Here is a 22,514-nt window from a genome sequence, read left to right on the forward strand (position 1 = left end):
TTGTCGGCTTTGCAGCACAACGCTTACATGAAATGTTCATATTTTGTTTTCACAGGGACGAATTCTGTCGTATTTGCCTTCTCGTTGTAACATATTCTGTAACTTGGATACTTGGATTAATAGATATAACTGGGAATATTTACAGTGGATATACTTTTGCTATGGCTTGCTTTGTAACAGTAAGTACTTTCATATTTTCCAAATTTAAATTGAAAGTATCTGAAACGAGAGCTATTTTAGACTTGCACTCAGTTTACCGTTTACATGGATAACAGGCTTAACAGCAGTTTCTGCTGTCGATGAGATGTTCTTGTGAATAAATCGCTTTGAATATTTTTGTATGTGTCTTTACCGTCATGTCAGTTGATGTTGCTTTAAAATTTAAAGATTCCGAGACAAAAGTAGTTGTACGGGGTTTTGAAATGGAATGTGATGAATCTTCTGTGTAATTTATTTATGATAGTAACACATAAGAGCGTTTACTATTTTCTTAAGTTTGGATATACAATTGCAGAATAAATATCTTAGTTTCCGGAATAAATATCGACATACCTATCACATTTTATTCATTTCATATTTCTAAGAACAAAGTAAATTCGAGTAAAACTTAACAGATTCTAATTTATCCGTTAAATTTCATTTGAATTGAAAAAGCGAGACATTGAATTTAATAAATGCAGACCAAATTCTAAACCATAGGTAAAAACGTTTCCAACACATCAGCCGAACTCGAACCAACGCCCTTATAGAAATGAAAGTTATTATGTGAGGATATGACAGCGAACAAGTGGTAGCAATAAACAGTCGATCTAATCAAGAAATTGCAACGTCTCTTTCGTTTGAAACCGCACCAATCATTTATATCTATCTATCATTGATTACAGATTGGTAAAAGGACTTGATTTAAATAGCATGAGATATATTTCTATTTTGATTAGACTTAGAGTATTGAGTCGAATAATGTTCATATCTCCATGCCTCTGTAAAAACACTTGTCTTGATATAGTGTGGCATCTTCAGAGATTCTCTTCATCGACGTTAGCATAGAACTGATGTATTTTTTTTAATTAATGTCTAAGTACATCATAATTCTGATGGTCTTAATTACTCTCCATCAATTCACAGGGATCAGTTTGCTATCTCGGATACTTTGCGACCAACAAAGTCGTGAGTATTGTCTATACATACACATGTTATGCCATACCTATCACAGTCGTACAAAAAAGACGTTTTGGTGTGTGAAAATAGTTCCAGTTATGTGTTTCATAAGCGATCCTATAAGTATCGATTCATCTCAGCGCTAAGTCGCAGTACTAATTTTTTTTTTAATTGCGCATTACGAAATGCATTTTTGCCATATTTATTATATTTTCATACACCTTGTTTAAAATAAAAGTATCATGCCATGACAAATCAGAAACGACATTCGAGTCCACGTCCTTGTTTGATATTTCAAATAAAAAAGTTCAAGTTGACTTGCTTCGTCTCCAAAGGGTTCACCTGCTTTACATTTACAGCTTGGTACCATCTCCTCTTTGATGACAGTCATTACATTATTATGCAAGCAAAAATTGTGCTTTAAATGTGACAGTACCGTTTGCTCTGGCCAATGATCAATGTTTATAAATGCATTTACTTCTGGTTAGATGCTGGATTTAGAGGGATTGCTTAACGTGTTTAAAATTACACAACTGACTTAACGATGACATTGGCATAAACGAGGAGGTATCATTGCACTAGCGAAGAGACTGCTTGTCATCTACAATGCGACATCTTAAACATGGCCCAACAAGCTCTTGTGGTGTAAAACAGCGTTGTGCATAAAGAAATACTATTTGATTAATGCCCGGAACGTTTATAGACGCGTTGATCTCCTAATTCTTTGTTTGCGTCATCAGGTATTGAGATCAATCCGATCCCGCTTCTATGGTAATTGTGATGACGATCCTGATGAAATATCGTTTAGTACATACAGTAGCGACGAAGAGGATGGCTATGATCCAAGGCATTTTGATCGCGAGGGGGCGTCAGAAAAATGATGATGAAGTTGCCAATGATGAACCATGTCTCTCGATCGAACTGCAGGATCTGTAGTTCCGGGAACATCTGGTCTAGCGATGCATGACGTGCACGATAGAGTAAAGGATGAACAATCCTTGCACCAGCTTGAAAACGTTGACAATGGCGACGACGATGAATTTGATGGTGTAATCTAGCATAAATTAGCTTTCTCCACTGAACGGTAATTGTTTGAACACAAACAAGTGCAACAGCAACAATAACAAGAAAAAAAGAAGAACAACAAAAGCAACAACAATTACACTTGCAACAACCGTAGTAATAATAAAAATAACAAATCAACAATATACTTAATTATTTCTATAACCAATAGTTATACAAGTCATTTTTTAAACTACGTGTAGTCCATTACCAAAATCACAAAGCAGAGAGTATAAATATTCAGCTCATTTTTTTCTTTTTTAAATAAAACAGTTGGAACTAATTTGGGATAATTGGATGGTTAAGTAAAGTCGTTTTAACCTGCAAATGTAAGCTCATCTGCTTTTCGTCTTAGGTTGCCTTGTTTTTATGAGTTATATGCAATTATATTGCAACATTATCTATAGGGTACCTAACACTTTTGAGAAAATTGAAACATATAAAGATCCAATTATCCAAAATTAGTTCCATCGTGTTAAATTCTACTGATGTTATAAATAAACAAACTAAAATAGCTAAATTGTATTTCATTGATGTTTGTTTATCACATATGATACATAATGACACATAAGGGCTTGTTACACATAAGTAGAATGATGACGGATCATATGTAAGTTCTTTCAATAAAAATTACTTATACACAAAACTTTTAAGCAAAACCATGACGCTTTGATAGACGCTTTCAACGAGATGCCTTGATTATCAGCCGACAAAGGATTCACTTCCTAAAGCATTACACTAGGATGTTTTGTGAAGTGTATCACTTATGGCCAATTAAGGCGTGGTAGCTTGATTGTCAGCGTTAGGTTTCAAGAGTTAATGTGCAAAATGTATTGATTTATAAGTGGAGGCTACTTTTTTCGTCATTCAAACGTTAGTTACATGTCTCTGTGGTCGCATAAGACAAACTGAGCCATTCTTTCGGGTGACCTGAATTTACATGCTTTTTTTCAATTATTTTCACTTTGACATTGCGCAGATAATAGTGGTTCAATCGACAATGTACCTCATCATAGATAATATGATGTAGCTATTGGTATATTGTAGCCTTTCATTCAGTTCAACAATGAGTGGATTATTGTAATATTGGATATGCAGAGCACCATTTTCGGGGCAAATGATCTGAAAGTGAGATTTTTAATAGATGATATTGTAAAACCTAAAATTTGTTGTCCCTTTTCAATGTTTCGCAATGAGAGGGATAAGTAACGCCCTAATACTGGTCATTGCTGTCACGGACATAAAATGAACTTAGTGTTGTTTATCAGAATTAGATATTTATACTTCAGATAATCAGGACATTTTCGATGGTTAACAGTTACAATCCCAGTAAAGTATGCGACAATACCTTGAATCGTTTAGAACGTTTTTTTAGGAGATTTTATTCGATTAAGTAATAAAAATTTATGAAATGACTATTTTTGCTTCGTGTGTAATTTCTATTTCTGCAAAAAATACATTATATTACATCGAATTAAATAACACAAAGGAATTCGTTATGCACAATTAGTATATTGATCTAATAGGTCAGAGAAACACAGCCGTGATTACCACAAGTCAGACTCCTTGTGAATCAAGTTTTAGTTTTCTTTAGCCATTATCGTTTGTGTGTGAGGTGCTGCCTACAAAGTACACTGTATTTCCATGCATGAATATTGACTTCAATAAATTTATTTAATCATCAACAATTTGCAGTGTGTGGTGTGTATTGATGTTTAGAAAGTAATTACTAAGTGAGATTTGTGGTAGATAACGATTTATTTCGCCTAATCCGTGACACGATAGTCAACATGGCCACCTAGATGAAAAGAGCGCAAGTGCGCTCTTTTTAAACTCTTATGTAAAAAGATCTATTCCAAGGGATTGCATTCTATCCTGAATATAAATTTCACCATGATACTTTGTCTCAAGTGTTCACTTCGTGAGCGGCCTTTTGGCCGCTCTGATGGCTCTCACGATTGTTTTAATTTTTTTTGAGAGTTTGGATTTGGCCACAGACAATGATAAATCAGTGTGCTGACAAACACAAACACATATTCTAATATTTCATGTAGTAAAACTCAACCGGTCGTAAGCTAATTACAAACGCCGAATTAAAGTATAAGGAAACGCAATTTATTATGTTTTTTTCGACTGTTCCCTCGACCTCCATAGAATATGTCAATATCACGAAATTTGATTGTGAAAAATACGATAAAATGAACAAATTTAAAGTTTTAGCTTACACGTAGAACCTAACTCATACTGGCCCAAATCGCTTGGCATTTCGCGGCAGCAGTCGTTGGGGCTGCTGTGTTCATCCCATGATCTTCGCAACAGCTAACCACAAAGTGACGTTTTACCTTCAAATTACTCTGTGTTGATATTTGTGTGTTCATAGACTTGGAGCAAGTCCAGGTGTAGCTCAGACACATCAAAACAATAGACAAATTGGGATGTGGTTTCCTTCTGCATGTGCAAGGGAAGGAGTAACATTTTCCGTAACTTTTTTATGATCGACAACGTAAAACTATGAATCTGTTTTCCGAGCGGGTGCACTTGTATGAATTATATTATACGTGGCTTTAGTTTGTCACCATTTATATTCATATAGTTTACTGCCAAATATTTTATGCACATTCAACAGATATTTTAACAGGCGGATGAATATTGATTGAAGTAAACGTCTCGCTGTTCACAAAATGCTCAACTTATCTCAAGAGGGACATTATGGCTGGTTAACGGCAAGATTTCTTATCGCTGCCGTACATTGAATTTGTCAGCCTTGATATGAAATATCATTATTTAAGGCAGGACTCATTATTATCTGTAGGCTTAGGTTTCCTTGATTAATGAATGTGTAGTAAGTATTGAAACGATTTCCTCGGTCAAATCTGTGGAGCTGAAAATTCAATTCGCTGTCGATATAAAGGACTCGATACACTGTAAGGTGTAATTTGAAGGAAAATTAAACAGCTGGTGGTCATTTTAGTACCGTGTACTAAAGGGGGAGTTGAAACGATGACTGTATGTGTTGTATCTATCTATCTATCTATCTATCTATCTATCTATCTATCTATCTATCTATCTATCTATCTATCTATCTATCTATCTATCTATCTATCTATCTATCTATCTATCTATCTATCTATCTACCATACACCTTGGGAAGGACAAAATAAAGGCTATACAAACAAACTTATTTTACAGAAAGACATACTTGACTAGAGTAGGGTGCTTGAAAGCGTATTTGTGTACAATGAATTTGATAAACGAATTTCATCTTAATGTGTCATTTCACTGTATATGATGGTCTATGGCGCAATCTCTAAACAACTTCCCAATACTTAACTGAATATACTTGTGAAATTATATGTTTGACAATTGTTATGAATGTATTTTTCCTTAAATATGGTGATTACAAGGACATTTGTTTACAATAAATTTGATTTTGGAGTTTAACCTTAGAGTGTCATTTCATTATTTAAGGTTATCTATTGCACAAACTATGAAAGAGTGTTTCCCTCGGTGCGTTTGTACACTTTTTTACATTTGACGTAAGTTTAATCCTCTATAACAAGGTGATTGGAGGTGTTCAGGTGTGAAACAAATGTAATTTTGATATTTTATCAAAATATATAATGTGTTATGCATATGAGTATACCGGACAAACAATGAAATTACAAAAAACAATTATGTAAACCTAACTGTATCAGTTAAATGATAGACCCTCAAGAACACTTTCTCAAGTGTCTATGATTAATTAGATAAATTTGCCCGAACGTTTTTAACCTTAAGCAATGTTTGCCATTTTAGTACCCATAACAGTCAACTATTTCTATCAGTTCTTATTTGCACACTCCGCCAGAACTTAGATTCGTATTAAAATGTTCTAAAGCATAGACTGTTGTAATTGTCAGTCATCGTAACAAACTTTTTTTCATTGCCTAACCTCAAAAAAGTTTGACGGTCCCATTATGGTGCTCTGGAAATGGGACACATTTTTCGTGTCACTAACTTTCTAGTTTAGCCACGCCCCGTTCATTGTGTTCGTTCCCGTAATTGAAACGTGTAGACTGGGTAGGGATAATCTACAAAACGAAGATCTATCTTAAATTTCGTGATTATCGGCCGATTGTGTTCGTCTTTTTTAATAATGGAATCAATCAAGCCGCAAAGCAAAAAAAAATAGGTTTCAAAAGTTACAGTAGGCAGACGGCGGGTTAATTCGTCCCTTTGTTGGATGAATCTAAAAAACAAAGACCCTGGCTGGCTTAGTGCTATAAGTTTCTATATTGGCCGATTGCAATCGGGTATGTAGCTTAAAATCAATCGGGAAGTTCATATTTGGATAAAAAAGACACGGAAAATTAAAAGATATGCTTGAATGCGAAATGTAGCAGCAGTTAACGCAAAGAAATGACAAGGAGACAGGGCTTGGCCGAAATCCAGGGCCGATTGAAAAATCCAGTCGTCGTGGCGGCCTTTTCGATGAAGCCAGTCACAGATTTGAATGACCTCAAGGGGGTTGGGTTGCAACGTGTTACCCAGGATGCACCTACTGCTACGGGATGCACGGCGTAATGGCAGCCTGGAAGATGGCACGGACCCCTTGCGGAAACGTGCCATGCATCGGGCTAATGGTAGTATAGTCCCTCCGGATCAGCGGGAGCTGTCCCGTAGAGCTTCATTAACATCAAATCATCCAAAATAACATCTAAATAATAATATGACAAACTTTAACATGTGTGTCTGTATATGATCTGCTACCAAAGCAGCTTTTTTGTTATAATGGTGGTGGCTGGGAGGGTATTTGTGATGTGTACGTCAGCGTAGCAGGAGCTGAAGTAGCGGCAAATGCCTTTGGCCAAGGGGTATGCACTGATAGCTAATGGTCAGTGATGCGAGCAAATAACTAGGTTGGACGTCATGCAAGACATGCATGGCATTCATATTTCATAGTAAGGGTGAACAAGAAGCAGCTGTGATTTGAGAGGCAAGGATTTATTTTGCGTTCTGCAAATGTGAGGGGCGTGGTTGTGAGGCCATGGTGGAATGGCCTGTGCAAATCAATTGACTGGCCTGCGTCCCCGCGCCCTTCCCCGCGTTAACCATGATTACAGCAAAATCCATAATTATCCATAATTAGACCGAACAAAAACTTGTGCTGTTCCGATAACCCGACCTATTCTATCGTTTACCTGCCGACCATAAACTTTTTAGAGCTAGGTAAACACGAAAGTAAAACACGAAAGAGAAAAATCACGCGTTCGTTACTTGATATTTAATTTTTGCTTGAACGAGGATGTCTTTTATTTCTTTTCCTTTTATATGTATGATACATTTTTCTGAAAATGTTGAGACCAGTGTTGACCACCCTGAACCCCCTGAAAATGCATATTCAAAAATAAATATATTTTGGAAAAAAATTCCGGCCGACCTACCTACACTATTTTTGGAAAACCATGTTATCGGAACAGCACAATGTATTTTTCGGCCTTATGGGAAATGGTCAAACATGTCATTGTGTACACTGTGTGGGTAGGGATAATCTACAAAATGAAGACCCTACCATAACTTTAGTCATATTCGGCCAATTTACGTGGATTAGTTATAATTAGTGAAAACAGGCAGCAAGTTCATAACCTGCAGTAGATAGAGAGCGGAAGGGTTAATTTCGTAGTTTTTTGTAGAACGATTCTACAAAACGAATACCCTGCTATAACTTCCAATGTAAATGTCTGATTGCAAACTGGTTCATTTGACTTAGATTTAAACCAGTCGGAGAGATCGTATCTTGCTAAAAACAGAACAAGTAGATATCAAAGAAACCCTAAAATGTGAATGTCAATCGAAGCAGTAGTAATAGCGAGTCCTTGTGTATACTTTGTATGGCCAATCTACATAAAAACGTCAAGGAAGTTAAGGAGGTATTGTCTATATTTTATACATTTATCGTTTGTATTTATTCATCAGATATTCTTTGGGATAATGGACGGCTATTTATATTTGCCTGTGTAATGAGTATTGATCTTTGATCTTCGTTTCGTACACTACCTGTGTACGGCTTCGCATTATTTCGAACTCGACATGTGTCACTCAACAATTTATTGCCTTGCACTATGTTATAATGATAATCAGTACTATCATTGGGAAAGAGCCCATATATTGATAGGAAGTTTGAAAGTGTACGTCTTTTTCGAATAACTCACTTGAAATTTAAGGGGATTACGGCGCATGTTATCATGTTGTAACGTGGTACTGAATAGGATGCCAAAGTTTAACGATTTTAATAGAGATTCAAGTCTGTTTCAACTACTCATTACATCGGAAATTTTAGAAAGCATGCAACGGATTTTGGTTATTGTATTATTTGACAAGATGATGACAAAATTTGACGTATTTCATTTTTGAACAAAAATGCACAAGCTCGTGAAAATATGCTGGTGCAACTCTCATGCTACAGTGCCTCAAAGACTTCAGACATGCTCCTCAGCGTTAAGAACAAACTCCAACATATATGGATCACGGGGCCATGGTTTTTGGCCTTGATATGCCGAGTTAAGCGATTAGTTAATTACTGTTCATTTTTTTACTAGAGATTACAATATTTGTGACACATCAGCCATGATGCAACGGTACTTAAAATTAGAGTTTCTATACTGATATAACTGACTACATTGTTGGCCGATAATATATTGTAGTGACTCACTACATTATGATTCGTGAGTTAGAAACAATAATTCACGCATGAGAATATCACCGAGCGCAAACTTTGTTGCTAGACACTCATTACAGTGACAATACAGAGATGTAGACAATGTTTGCAATCCCATAAACACCCTGTGTTTTTTGTAAAAAAACAAGCGTGTTTACAAACTTGCACAGGGGTAGTGGTAACAGTCAGAGTAACTATACAATTACTACAAGAGTGCACTTAATCAGCTGTGAAATGGTTGGTCTAGCTACTGCTGCTACATATGCCTCTTGACTTTTAAAGTACAGTCTCGTTCAAGAGGTTTATTTCTTAGGTCAAGAAATCACTCAAATTTGCTAGAATTCTGTCTCCAATGGGGCTACTTCATACTTATATATAATATAATATATATATATATATATATATATATATATATATATATATATATATATATATATATATAATATATATATATATATATATATATATATATATATATATATATATATATATATATATATATATATATAATATATATATATATATATATATAATAACTCTAGTGACTTGCTGAACTGGTGTTTTGTTCCAAGTCGATCTCACCTCCAATCCCAAAGTAGAAATTTAGGCTGACTGGCAACATTTCGATATGACTAGCATATCTTTATCAAGCCAGTGACTAAAATAGGCACGCATGCGCAGAATGAACAAGAGGGTATAACCAAATATATATATATATATATATGTATATATATATATATATATATATATATATATATATATATATATATATATATATATATATATATATATATTCATCACATACATAGGCCCAGTTATTCCTATAGTATTACGTCACACTATAGGTATATGACTACGATGAATCCATATTCCAAATGTGGTGGATATGGGACCCGGACTACTTTTAAAACGTAAACAAAAAATCAGCTGTTCAGAACTTATTTTCAAATCCCTGAAATGCAAACGTGGGAGGGTAATGAAGCATAAGGAAATATGGAGTATTCAAATACATGTGTTAAATACAAAATACCGTCGATACTAGAATTATTATGAATTTGTGTTTCTTCGTCGTTGATTTGCAATTGAAACATTTGATTTCTACACCACTGACATTTTAATACGCTATGTTACCGGCATTATGTGTTGTCTACCTCGTCAAAAGAGCCCTGTCGATGTCCATCAAACAACATAAAAAAACATAGCTGATAATCCAAGACACATACCAATCATCCCTGCAGCAGTAAGAATGTTTTCTGAAGCAACATTGACGGGTTTCAAGTTCAACATCACGATCAATGCTGCCGCGGCAGTCAACGAGTCGAGCCCCCGGGTCGAGCCGAGGAAGCGAAGGGCGTTCATCATTTCTGACATCAATGACGATACTCCGGACTTGAGACTCATCAGAAGAAACGCTATTTTATTTTTCAAGAGCGACGAGTTCACGAGGTTATCAGTGCATTTTAAGCTGCAAGCTATTGCTTTTTCTATGCATATTGTGCATCAAGTTGTATTTTACCGTGTTGTTGAACTTCCGTCGTCTCGCATCTGAGCTCAGAAGACTCGTTGCTCGTAGTCTTACCGATTGAGTCGGAGCCGAACACTGTTCTTCATTATATTTAAACAAGCTCATTTTATTCGTAAAATATTAAACATACAATTGATAATTTCGTAAAACATAATAATTGGTAATTTTGAAAATTTCATACAAACTTTGCAAACGAATTCTTTGAACGATGTTCGAATATTGACAAAAATAACCCGTTCTCGGTAGCCGGATAGCTGCGGCTGAGTCGCCACGTCCCGCTCCTAGCGCTTGCACGTCCAATAATTTTATGAATGAATTTTCACTCACATTGATGTTATAGTAAGTACCAAATAAATATCTTGTATTAAAAATCCATAGTCTTTCCTATTTCCGCTTGATTCGCACAGAAAAAGCCCTACGAGAGACGCTAATCCACAGGAGCAGCTTCGGCGTCCTCGAAGTTAACCTCGACGTGTACAGCTGAGCGCTGTCAAGTCAGCTGTGACCCAGCTATGAATTCTTGTATACTCCCTCTCCTTATTTCCCATCAATTGTCATTCCTGAAAGGTTTATTCATGGAAAACCGGGTCTATGTATGTGATAAATATATAATCCCCCGTATTCCTCACTCGTGTGTCTGCGTCGCGGACTCGTGATTCCCCGTGTAGCGGCCGTACCCCCCTCGCCTACGGCTCGGTGGGATACGGCCGCTACACGGGGAATCCCTCGTCCGCGACGCAGCCACACTCGTTCGGAATACGGGGGGATTATATATATATATATATATATATATATATATATATATATATATATATATATATATATATATATCTCGAAGATTTCATTACTTTGTACGGAAGTAATTTGTTATCTATCTATCTATCTATCTATCTATCTATCTATCTATTCTATCTATCTATCTATCTATTTATCACATGAACTGGCCCGAATCGCCACCTGTGTGACGTAGAACAGGACGGATAAGAAATCCGAATTAACCCTGTTCTACGTCGTCAACCGGAACTTTATCCTGCATGGTACCGTTCAAACATGCAGGCGTCGCGACAGACAGATTGGTTGTGATCCATGCCGCACTAGCTCTCACGACATTTTTACCAAAAGGTGACCAGACATGATCCACACATGGAAACACAGAAGGAAATTTCGAGTAATTAAAAACTATAGCTTTTCCCGAGAATCGAATGGAGATACCGTCGATCGTTTTATTTTAATGGGTCAGTAACATCGCGGATCCAGTCGAGTCGTGGACGTTGTACCTGGCGATCCCGGTTGGTGATAGAACCGAAACCTACACCATAACGTAAGTTCAACTGAATAAATGAGTACAGTTTAATCTTTGGCAAAGCAACATAGGAGGCACAAGCATAAGTCATTCGACTTAAAACGATAAATTTCCTTCATCGCGCAAAAAAATTCCGTAAATTTAAACTTGCAGCGTGGCGTAAGGCTCTAGCGAAGACATAAGGTGTCGAGCTGTGTGCAGCGCTGAGGAATCCGATGTAATTCGAAAGTTGACTTAGACAACACTCAAAACGGAGTTTCCGTCAAGTAACAAAATTAGGATGTATCAACGGGCGAGATATATGTCACTGCAAACATCAAAGTCCGTAAGACGAAAACATGACGTTGCGGGCACAAACATGCAATAAGGTACACACCTTGTGTGTCATCGAACGGAATGTTTCGCGCTCGCTAAGATCGTGAACTTGTGTGATATTTTGAAAAGCCACGGCATCGCTGAGAATGAGAATTACTGTTTCGATCGCATCGTTGCATTTACATCATAAATCGATTTGTAAATAGTCTAAATAACTCTGAATAGTATGGCTATCCGTCGCTAGTACGGTGAAAGCTATGTCCACCGATGGTCGACTTGCCTTGACATCTGTACAGCGCGGGACAATGATTGACACGTTCACGTGACCGAATCCGTACGTCTGGTTGGTGGAGATACCATTCGATGTATCAAAATTTCAGCTTGATGCAATTTATGAATGAAAGTATCGCCTTAGTGACAGGCCGCTTTACTATTTAAATGAAAGTAATCCGCATAAGTAAAACACAAATCGCGACGAAATTAATGCAATTTGTTACGATAATTTTGATCCATACACGTCACAAGAAAAATGAGAAGACTGTACATGTGATAAATATATAATCCCATGGTATTTTTCTCTGTTTGACGTCATCGTATACAAGTGTTTTTCGCGGAGCCGTACAACTTCGAGCCGAAGGCGAGAAGTTGCGCGGCTCCGCGAAAGCACGAGTCATCGAAGCTTCCCATTGCCATATCGAATAAATCCTTATTCTCTCTTTTAATCCAGAAATTTATAATTAGAAATTTATGATTTATATATTTTTCAATATTCAGTAATCAGCGCATCTTTGATAAATGTAAAGGTCAATACAATACGGCGCTAAAGACAAGCGGATACATCGAACAAATTGAACATGTCAAGACCAACCAATCAGCAAGGAGAAACAATAACAGGAAATGTCATATCACGTTGTTCAACCCCCTGTTAGCAAGAACGTGGAAACTAATATCGGCAAGAAATTTCTTCAACTTGTTGACAAACATTTTCCAAAGGGTCTAAACTTCACAAGATCTTCAAAAGGAACACAATTAAAGTGAGTTATAACTGTATGAAGTACTTGGCAATATAATCAAATCGCATAATATTAGGGTAATCATCGGAGATCAACGTAAAGATCAACCAGCTGATCGTAATTGCCGGGTCAAGTTGGCATGCCCCTTGAAGGGTAACTGTCAAGTCAAAGGCGTGCTTTACAAGGCCAAAGTATCAAAGGAGGACAACGCAGAGAGAGTTTACATCGGCCTCACTGACAACACCTTCAAGACGCGCTACACTAACCACATGTAATCAAACCTTGATCGGAAGTGTCTGCGGAAATTACAACGGAGCCATTCAAAGTCTCGGTCCAAGGTGAGCTACTGCCAACAATCATGACGACCGTGGACTCTCCGTTGATCTAACATCTCGGCCACCTAGTTCTGATGCACTTACTATAATCGGAGACAACTTTCATTTATCATTTTTTATCCTTGTCTGTGGCTTCACCTGGCCTTGTTCTCGACATCGTAACGGAGACCCTCATGTATCTCCAGTATATGTCGAGTTTTCTCGTTCGCCGAAATAAAATAGCTCTTCTCAAGAAGACATCGAAAATCAAATTTATAGACACAATTATTAATGAAATTAAAACATTTGAATAAAAACATTGTTGAACTCTGTTGATATCGTTTGCAATTGAATGCTGTACTACTAGCGACATTATCGTATTGATCAGCTGATACAATGCAGCTCGCTAATCATACTGATTTTGATCCAGAAACATTCCGTTTTCTTTATGTCTGGCACTTCACCGTATCGGCTTTTTGAATGGCATGATATTGAAAGGTGATGTTGCAAGTTTCGATATAGACGGTAGGGATGCAATTCCTTTTCCTCTCCTTCGAAGTTCAACATACATCGTTTTTTATTTCCAAATTGAACCGTGAAAGTGCTGCTCATTTTTTGTATTGAACGTGCGTGTTCAGTGCAGTGTGGAGTTCGTGTAAGTGTATACAGTATACATAGTCAGGGCCGATCATGCCGGACGACGCTTACTGGCTTCAAATTCAGTTTAAATTTCCTTTTTTATTCGTTTTCTACATCCATTAATTCACTGGCATTGCCAAAACTATAGAATAATAGCAATAATGTACCCCCTCCCGGCCCATAATTGACACAAGCAAACTTTGCACGATATAATGTACTCGGCTTCGCCTCGTACATCATTTCGTGCAAAGTTTGCTTTCGTTTCGTCCATTATGGGCCGGGAGGGCGCACATTATTGCTTAATTATATATATATATATATATATATAAATATATTGAGAGAGAGAGAGAGAGAGAGAGAGAGAGGAGAGAGAGAGAGAGAGAGAGAGAGAGAGAGAGAGAATGAGAGAGATTTAATTACTTTGTACTTAGTGAAATTTGTTTATATATATATATATATATATATATATATATATATATATATATATATATATATATATATATATATATATAATATTGAATTTATATTCCACCTTTTGTTTACCTTTGTTGCGCACGGGGAGGTCATCCTGTTTTCGAAAGTTTGATGGGGGTCAGTCACTTTTTGACGTCGGCAAAGAATAATCCACCGTCCCCCAGGCCGAAGAAGCTGACCAGTCCCTAATGTTTATTCGCTTCTAACAAAATTTTGTCCATTCACGAGTATCATTCATCGTTGTGTCGTTTTTCCCTTTGTCGGCATGCGTAGAATATACCATCATTCTGTGACGTGTGACGCGCATTAAATTAAACATGTCAATTATGACAAGATGTTAACAACATAGCCATCATCAATTGTGACCATCTTTTGTAACGTTATCAGTGTGTACATTGCAATATTTCTCTCCAGGAGGTTCGTTCTGTTGGTCAACTCGTTCTCGCCTTCGGCTGTAATCCGACCAACGGCAGGTTTTCACCACCGTTTGGGGTATTAGGCGAGATACGAATCTTGGTTTGGCATTGGCTTGTGTCTACCTACGGTTAAATTGATGCTGCCTGTCGAGTAAACAGAAAGGGTATTGTCAACACATAATTACCGCTTCATTGATTTTTTCTCGATAATTCAAATTACTCCTTCTGCTCCACAATGCCATTTTTCATGTTTGTAGATATAGTGAAACAAACAGAGCGATTTTGCTTTCAGCAGTTCCACTACAGAATGGCTATATCATTGCTATGGCGTGTTCTGTATCTTGGCATTAGTTTCAGTCTTGGACTGGGGAACACATCAGGTAAGTAATTTGTAAGTTTAAGCTCAAACTGTTCAATATCTACATGAACATTTGATGACGTAGATTAAATATGAATTGAAAAAAAATCTTTTAGGTTGAGTCGGAGTGTGATGTACAGTCACGCTCTGATTCGCACGCTTTGAGCACCTTTCTCTAGGTTTTTGATCGTGGTTGGTAAATATCGGCTGTTTTGGCTATCTCAATTACTCTTTAAAGTAGCTGGGTATTTTCAAAAACAAAAATTCGCAGTTCAGTTGTTGTGGTGTATTTAGACGTTTACGTAGGAAAATAATTTTCTCGGTCTTTTCCAGTAACCCTTGGCTACGGTCAATGTAGCTGATGCACCAAAGGTACATACGATGTTGTGTGGACCTACATGTTACTTTAACTACGTTGTCCATCACCATAATGGAGGGAAATATATACAAACACAAATCATCGTAAACAGACATAGGTGACTGCAAATTTTGCGGAGACCAAAGACTACATGTCAATAAAAGAAAGGCCTCGGTGGCTACTCTGGCGTAAGTCTGCACGCCGACTAGTCCGCTTTGTGCGGTAGGGCTAAAATACGGCTAAGGCATAGTCATTGCCAAGCACTCTAGACTCATACCGGCCATTTTGCTAAAAGCTTACCATCGCACATCGGTTGATACCTTGACATAAAATAATTTTATATAAATACTAGTAGTGACCTCTGTGGTTTTATTTTTCGGTCACACTTATGTTAGTCTATAGAGGTAAAGACTTCTCTTCTACCCCCATGGCTAATCGCTCGCTACAATTATGGAGCCAGAAGCGAAGCTAGTACCTCCATGCTATACGACAGGCATTGTGGAATATTTTAGTCACTATGCGCTAACTGTGTTTCGAGTGCCGTTACAAACGGCTTACAGACGGATTTGTCAGCACCTGGAACATCCTTAATATCGTCTCTATTAAGGCATATTTTCTGATTCGTCTCAACTTCGTTGAAGTATAGTATTGTCGCTTCAGTTTTCGTTTTCTTGGCTCGGCTCCTTGGCGGCGCTGATCATGACGATGGACTTATAACCGGTTAATGCTGCTTCAGAAAACATCCCTGTTGCTGCAGCGGTCACATTACTCTGCCTTTGGTCATCGTCTACGCTTATCATGTTGTTTGTGGCAATCAACGGAGGCTCATTTTAAGTTCAGGTAGACAACGATAAGGTCGCCAATTGAGCAACAGAAGGTCGGTAACGGAGTAGAGTCACGATATGTCAGTGGTGAATACATTTATCGCCGAAAAACACGAATCCATAATATTCTGTGATCGACCGTCTTTGTTTGAAAACGCCATGGGCCATATTTCCCTATGCTTCAATTGTCCTGTTTCATAAGCAATGGCCGAGACATATGTACTGGCCACTGTAATTGGTGTTTGCGGTTCTGTAAGATCCTCCTACAACTTTGTAGCAAATGTTTACTTTTCTAATGATATGCAACATGTAGACTCGTCGAGCTCTGCAAGGCAAACCGGGCACTCGATCGAATTCCACTGTAACTGATTGGCTTGACCCTGTCCGTTAGGTCTTATTATCATGAAGTGATTACCTCACGGTACTGTGATTGGCTGCCTTGTGTCATTGTGTTAGCCTCGTTCTGTAATGTTCTCTGCCTCGTCATAGAGTACTTCCTTGAAACCGTTCTTATAACCAGTCATTGCTGCTGTCAGCACCTGGTTCGGGCCACGACGTGCAGACGATGAAAAAGGGCCAAAAATCCACTGAGAAACATTCAATTTAGTGGTTCTATTTTTACACTGAACCTCTTATGTTTAGCGATTCCACTTTTCAATGTAACATTTTGATGTGACCGGTAACATATACATGCATTCCCTAGCGTAAATTTGTAAATGGTTGACCCGGTGATGACATCTTGTACAGTGCGGAAAGAGGTCTAATGCGAACCGATTGCATAACATAAATAATGATTACAGTGTACACGCACTTGAAGTAAAAGACTGTATGTAGCTAACGATCATAACTACCCGTATAACGAGCACTGGCGAAAATGTAAATATTACCTCCAAACGACTAATGTCACCGTTAAACCATCAAGAACATTGGGACATTCAAGAGTGATGCCGTCAATATAAATATTTTGAGGGAGAAATGTTGATGTGGTTTATTTACTGATATGTTGATATAATTTTAAGAAATATCAATAGCATTGAAAACAAGGAAAATGGGTGAATTGAGCACGACTGAAATATTGTTTTGAGTCATTCGGCGATGATGGCGTAAAAATGGTTATAAGTACACAATGATTTCAAAAACATGGATTGTAATATTTTAATGAGAATATGAATTATTACATCTTTTGCACTCTCTTAACATTAGTTGTTGCTCTCCCTACCAAAGGCGAAACTGAATACATATTGTCCGTTACCAAAATCACAAAGGAGACACTTCATATTTGGCTCATTTTTTCCCCTTATTAATGTTATCAATAAATGAAGAAATAGCTTATTTTTATGTCATTGACATTTGTTTGGGATAGATGACACATAATGTGACAAGGGCATGTGACACATAAGTAGAATGATGATAAATTATGTAAGCGCTTTCGATGAAAATGCTTTACTTATTCACAAAACCTTCAAACAAAACCATGACTCTTTGAATAGACGTTTACACGAGATACCTTGGTGATCAGCCGACAAACGATGCACTACCTAACACTGTACCAAAACGCGATAATACAGATAAATTCATACTAATGAGTTGACTGTATTATATAATAATACACGTGAGTTCACACAATCTACATGAATACAGGCTTGCTGAATACAAGCATTGTATTTTTGACTGTATTCATCTGTATATGCACTCTTCAGCTAAAATAAATAATCCATGCAAATACAGTAAGTATCATTGGGTTTTCATGCAGTGTAAAGCATTACACTTCCTTAGGCATTACACTATAGGGCACTTTGTGAAATGTATCATTTATGACCAATTGACGCTTGGTAGCTTGATTGTTAGCGCTAGTTTCCAAGCGTTTAATATGTGCACGATGTATTGATTTATCAGCAATGATTACTTGTTTCTTTCATTTAAACGCAGTTACATGACTGTTTTACATTCGTGGTCGCATAAGGCAAACTGTACCTCATTTTTTGAGTGACCGGTGTTTTTAAATATCCTAGTCATATTCTGAAAATTTAGATCTTTATTCTATTCTTTGTAGATTTATTTAAAAAAACTGATTTGCTAAGAGTGTAGCAAAATATATTTATTTATTTATTTCCACTGTCATTTTGCATGTATTAGTGGTGTCATCGGAAATTTACCGTATCATTGATGATATGATGTAGCTATTGGTAATTTTAGCCTTTCATTCGGGACAACCATGAGTCGATCATTGTAATACTTGATATTCAGAGCAACATTTTGATGCGGATGATCTGAAAGTGAGATTTTTAATAGATGATTTGTAAAACTCAAAGTTTTTTATCTCTTTAGCTGTGTTTCAAATGAGAGCGATAAGTCACGCCCTAATGCTGGTCTGTGCTGTCACGGATATAATTGAAGTTGATGCTGTTTATCAGGTTTGGATAACCATGGCATTGTCGATGGTAAATAGTTACAATGTCAGTAAAATATTCGGAAATACTAATAATTGTATGCAAAGTATTTTAGGAAAAATGCGATGAAGTAGTGATAACTTATGAAATGAAAGAGCTTTCGCTTCTTTCTATTTCTGCAAAACGTACATGATGTTACATTTAATTAAATGGCACAAAAGAATTTGCTAGACACAATTAGTAAAGTGATCAAATATGTCAGAGAAGCACAGCCGTGATTTCGACAAACCAGACTGTTTGTGATGTCAATTTTTTTATGTCAAGTTGTTGTCAAGTCACGTTTTCATCAGCCATTACAGATTGTATGTGAGGTGCTGCCTACACAGTACATCGTATCTCAATGCATGAATACCAACTTCAATAAATTTACTAAATCATCAAACATTTATTTATAACGTGTGATGTGTACAAATGTGTAGGAAACACATACTGATTGGGATTTGTGGTAGATTACAGCATTAACTTCGCATAATCAGTGTAGTGAAAATGGCCACCTAGATGTAAAGACTGGGAGTGCAGTCGATATCAAGTCGATATTGATGTCGGTAGATATATCACACTGGGCAAAATGCTTCATACACGTTCAGTATATTTACGTATATTCACGTATATGGAACGCAAAATTAGTTGTATACGTTACGTATATCTTTGCATATGGAACATATCAATACGTTGATATACATAGCGTACATCTATGCAAAACAAGAGTATGTACGTAACGCAGATCTTTCCAAACCAAGTGTACAATGTATTTGTGGATTTTACAAGTAGACGTATATACTTAACGTATTTGACAAATGTTCGAAATCAGTATATGTGTGTATATTGTTGTATATCAAGCATTTTGTCCAGTGTCAGATGAGAAGACGTGAATAGTTTTTGTCATCTTCACTTAATTGACGGATCACTGAACAAAGAAAGTTCAGCTTCACACAAGCACAGTTCCTCCGTGTGACACAAAACTATGTAAAGAAATTTTAGATATTCCTATAAGCTGAAACAAATTCGAGTATGTTATCTGTCAGATGTCATAATGCTTCATACTATGTATTTGGGAATCTGTGCCAAAAGTTTTGTTTTGGGGCAGTGCTTCGGGAGAAAAATCGAACGACCGGAAACGATTCATTTCTCGACTCTAGATGGAGGTTCGTCATCGAATTCAGCAGTACATGTAATACATAATTTAATGTTCTCGAGTCATTACTTAACGTTGATGTCTTCTAATTTCAATGTGCTGACATACACGTATTTTATATTTCCTGGAGTTAAAACTCAACCGGTTGTAAGCTAATTAAAAATAGCAAATTAAAGTATTAGAGAACGCATAACATATTTTTGCCGATTGTCTATTCCACCTCTGCTGAATATTATCTTATCGCGAAATTTAAGTGTGTGATAAATATGATGAAATGAACTAAATTAAAGAATAACCTTAAAGGTAGGGTGTAACCTAGACTGTTCCCTTTCGCTTGACTTTTCTCGGTAGCACTTGCTGGGGCTGTCGCGTTCATCCCACGATCTACGCAACAGCCTACCACAAAGCGACAGGATGCTGAACGTATTCCTTAATATTACTCTGTGTTGATATTTATATGTTCACCGACTTGGAGCGAGTCATGGCGTGACTCAGGCAAAATCAAAATTATAGACAGAAATATTATGATCAGCGGTGTGACAATTTTAGTACCCGATAGTTTGTGTTTGCTATTTGCATTTCCCATGTTTCCTTGTGCATCCGATTCAAAAACGTTTTAATTTATTGTAATTTTGAGGTACGCAAGACGAATAAGGTTTTGGTGTCTTTTTATTTACAAGCGAAAAGGTAACATTTCATTTCTTTTTAATGATCGATAGCGTAGAACACTAAATCTGTTTTTCAAGCGGGTGCGCTCGTATGAATTAAATGATGAAAGGCCTACGTTTGTCACCACTTATATTTCATATCGTTGTCTGCCAAATATTAAATTTACATTCAACATTTTTACCAGGAGGATGAATATGAAGTAAAAGAACTGCTGCCGAATGAATGTACACTGAATATGAGAATCAATTTCCTGGGTCATATCTGTACAGCTGAAATTTCAAGTCTCCTTGGTTTTAAACGACTCGATAGACTGAGATACACTGGAATGTGGAAATGAAAAAAAACTGTTACAGTTGGTGGTCATTTTTGTGTTCTGTACTGGAGGGAAGGTTGAAACGATGACTCTATGTGTTGTATCGAACTCGAGAAACCTATACTGCTGCTAAATCATACATTTTCGGGGAAAATTAAAAATGTAATGCCGGCCCAGGGCTAACTGATCTAATAAGGTCCTCATGTCCCGGTATGTGTCTGTCTATCTGTCTATCTATCTATCTATCTATCTATCTATCTATCTATCTATCTATCTATCTATCTATCTACCACATACAAAGGGAAGGACCAAATAAAGGCTATACAAACTTATTTCAAAGAGAGAGCTACTTGTCAAGCTTATTAGTGAACATAAAATTTGATAAACGAATTTCATCTAAATGTGTCATTTCACTGTATATGGTGATGTTTGGCACAAACTATCTGTGCAATTTTATATATTTGACAATTGATGTGAACGTATTTCACTTAAATACCGTGATTGGAAGGACATTTGTGCACAAAAATTTGATTTTGGAATAAAGTCTCAAATTGTCATTTCAGTATTTATGATTATCTATGGTACACACTATGAACGACTGTTATCTTTGTACGTTTGTACACATTTTACAATTGACGTTAGTTTAATCCCTTAGAACAAGGTGATCGGAAGTGCTTAGGTGTGAAACAAATGCAATATTGACATTTCGACGAAAGGTTTAAATGTGAGTATGCATATGAGTAAACCGAGCAAACTATGAAATATCAAAAAAATGTAAACCTAAATAAATCTGTTAAATGATAGACCCTGGAGAACACTTTCTTAAGGGTCTACGATTAATTAGATAAATTTGCTTGAACCTCTTTAACACCAATAAATAGTCTGCTTTTTCATTACCCCATAAAAGTTAACTATTTCTGTCAGTTCTTATTCCCACACTTTGACAGAACATAAATTAGCATGAAAGTATTCACAAGCAAAAACAGTTATGATTGTCAGTCATTGTAGCGACGGACCTGTTTCATTGGCTAACCTAAAAAGTTATAAATCCCAATCACGGTACTCTGAAAATTTCCAGCTCATTTGGAACACATTTTATTTGAAAATTTCAAGCTCCTTGGAACACATTTTATTTGATACTCAAGCAAGTGTATAACTGGCCCAAAACACATTCTGATGCCAAAGGCTACAGGACTGTAGATAGAGAACGGATGTCCCTTTTTTGGATGAATCTACGATGCGAAGACCCTGACAGACTGAGCACTATAAATTTCGATGTAATCGGCCGAATGCAATCAGGTTTGACAAACTTAGCTGAAAGTCAATCGGGAAGTTCACGTTTTCATATAAAAAGGAAATTAAAAGCAATTCTGGAATGCCAAATATAGCAGTAGTTATAGGAAATAACTAAAGATGTCACGGTAGAGATAATCTACGAAACAAAATCTTACCATAACTTTAGTAATAATCAGCCGATTTACCACGGATCTG

The 22,514-nt window shown here is 36.7% G+C and overlaps 1 long non-coding RNA gene across 1 annotated transcript; it reads left to right on the plus strand.

Annotated features, from left to right (window-relative positions):
• Positions 1-53: 53 nt before the first annotated feature.
• LOC139146954 (uncharacterized) lies at positions 54-2,575 on the plus strand. The gene is made up of 3 exons (XR_011555617.1): positions 54-179; positions 1,126-1,167; positions 1,899-2,575. It is a non-coding gene; the product is annotated as an uncharacterized lncRNA (long non-coding RNA).
• The last annotated feature ends 19,939 nt before the right edge of the window (positions 2,576-22,514 follow it).

Source organism: Ptychodera flava, chromosome 2 (genome assembly GCF_041260155.1).
Source record: "Ptychodera flava strain L36383 chromosome 2, AS_Pfla_20210202, whole genome shotgun sequence".
In the NCBI taxonomy this organism is placed as follows: Eukaryota; Metazoa; Hemichordata; class Enteropneusta; family Ptychoderidae; genus Ptychodera; species Ptychodera flava.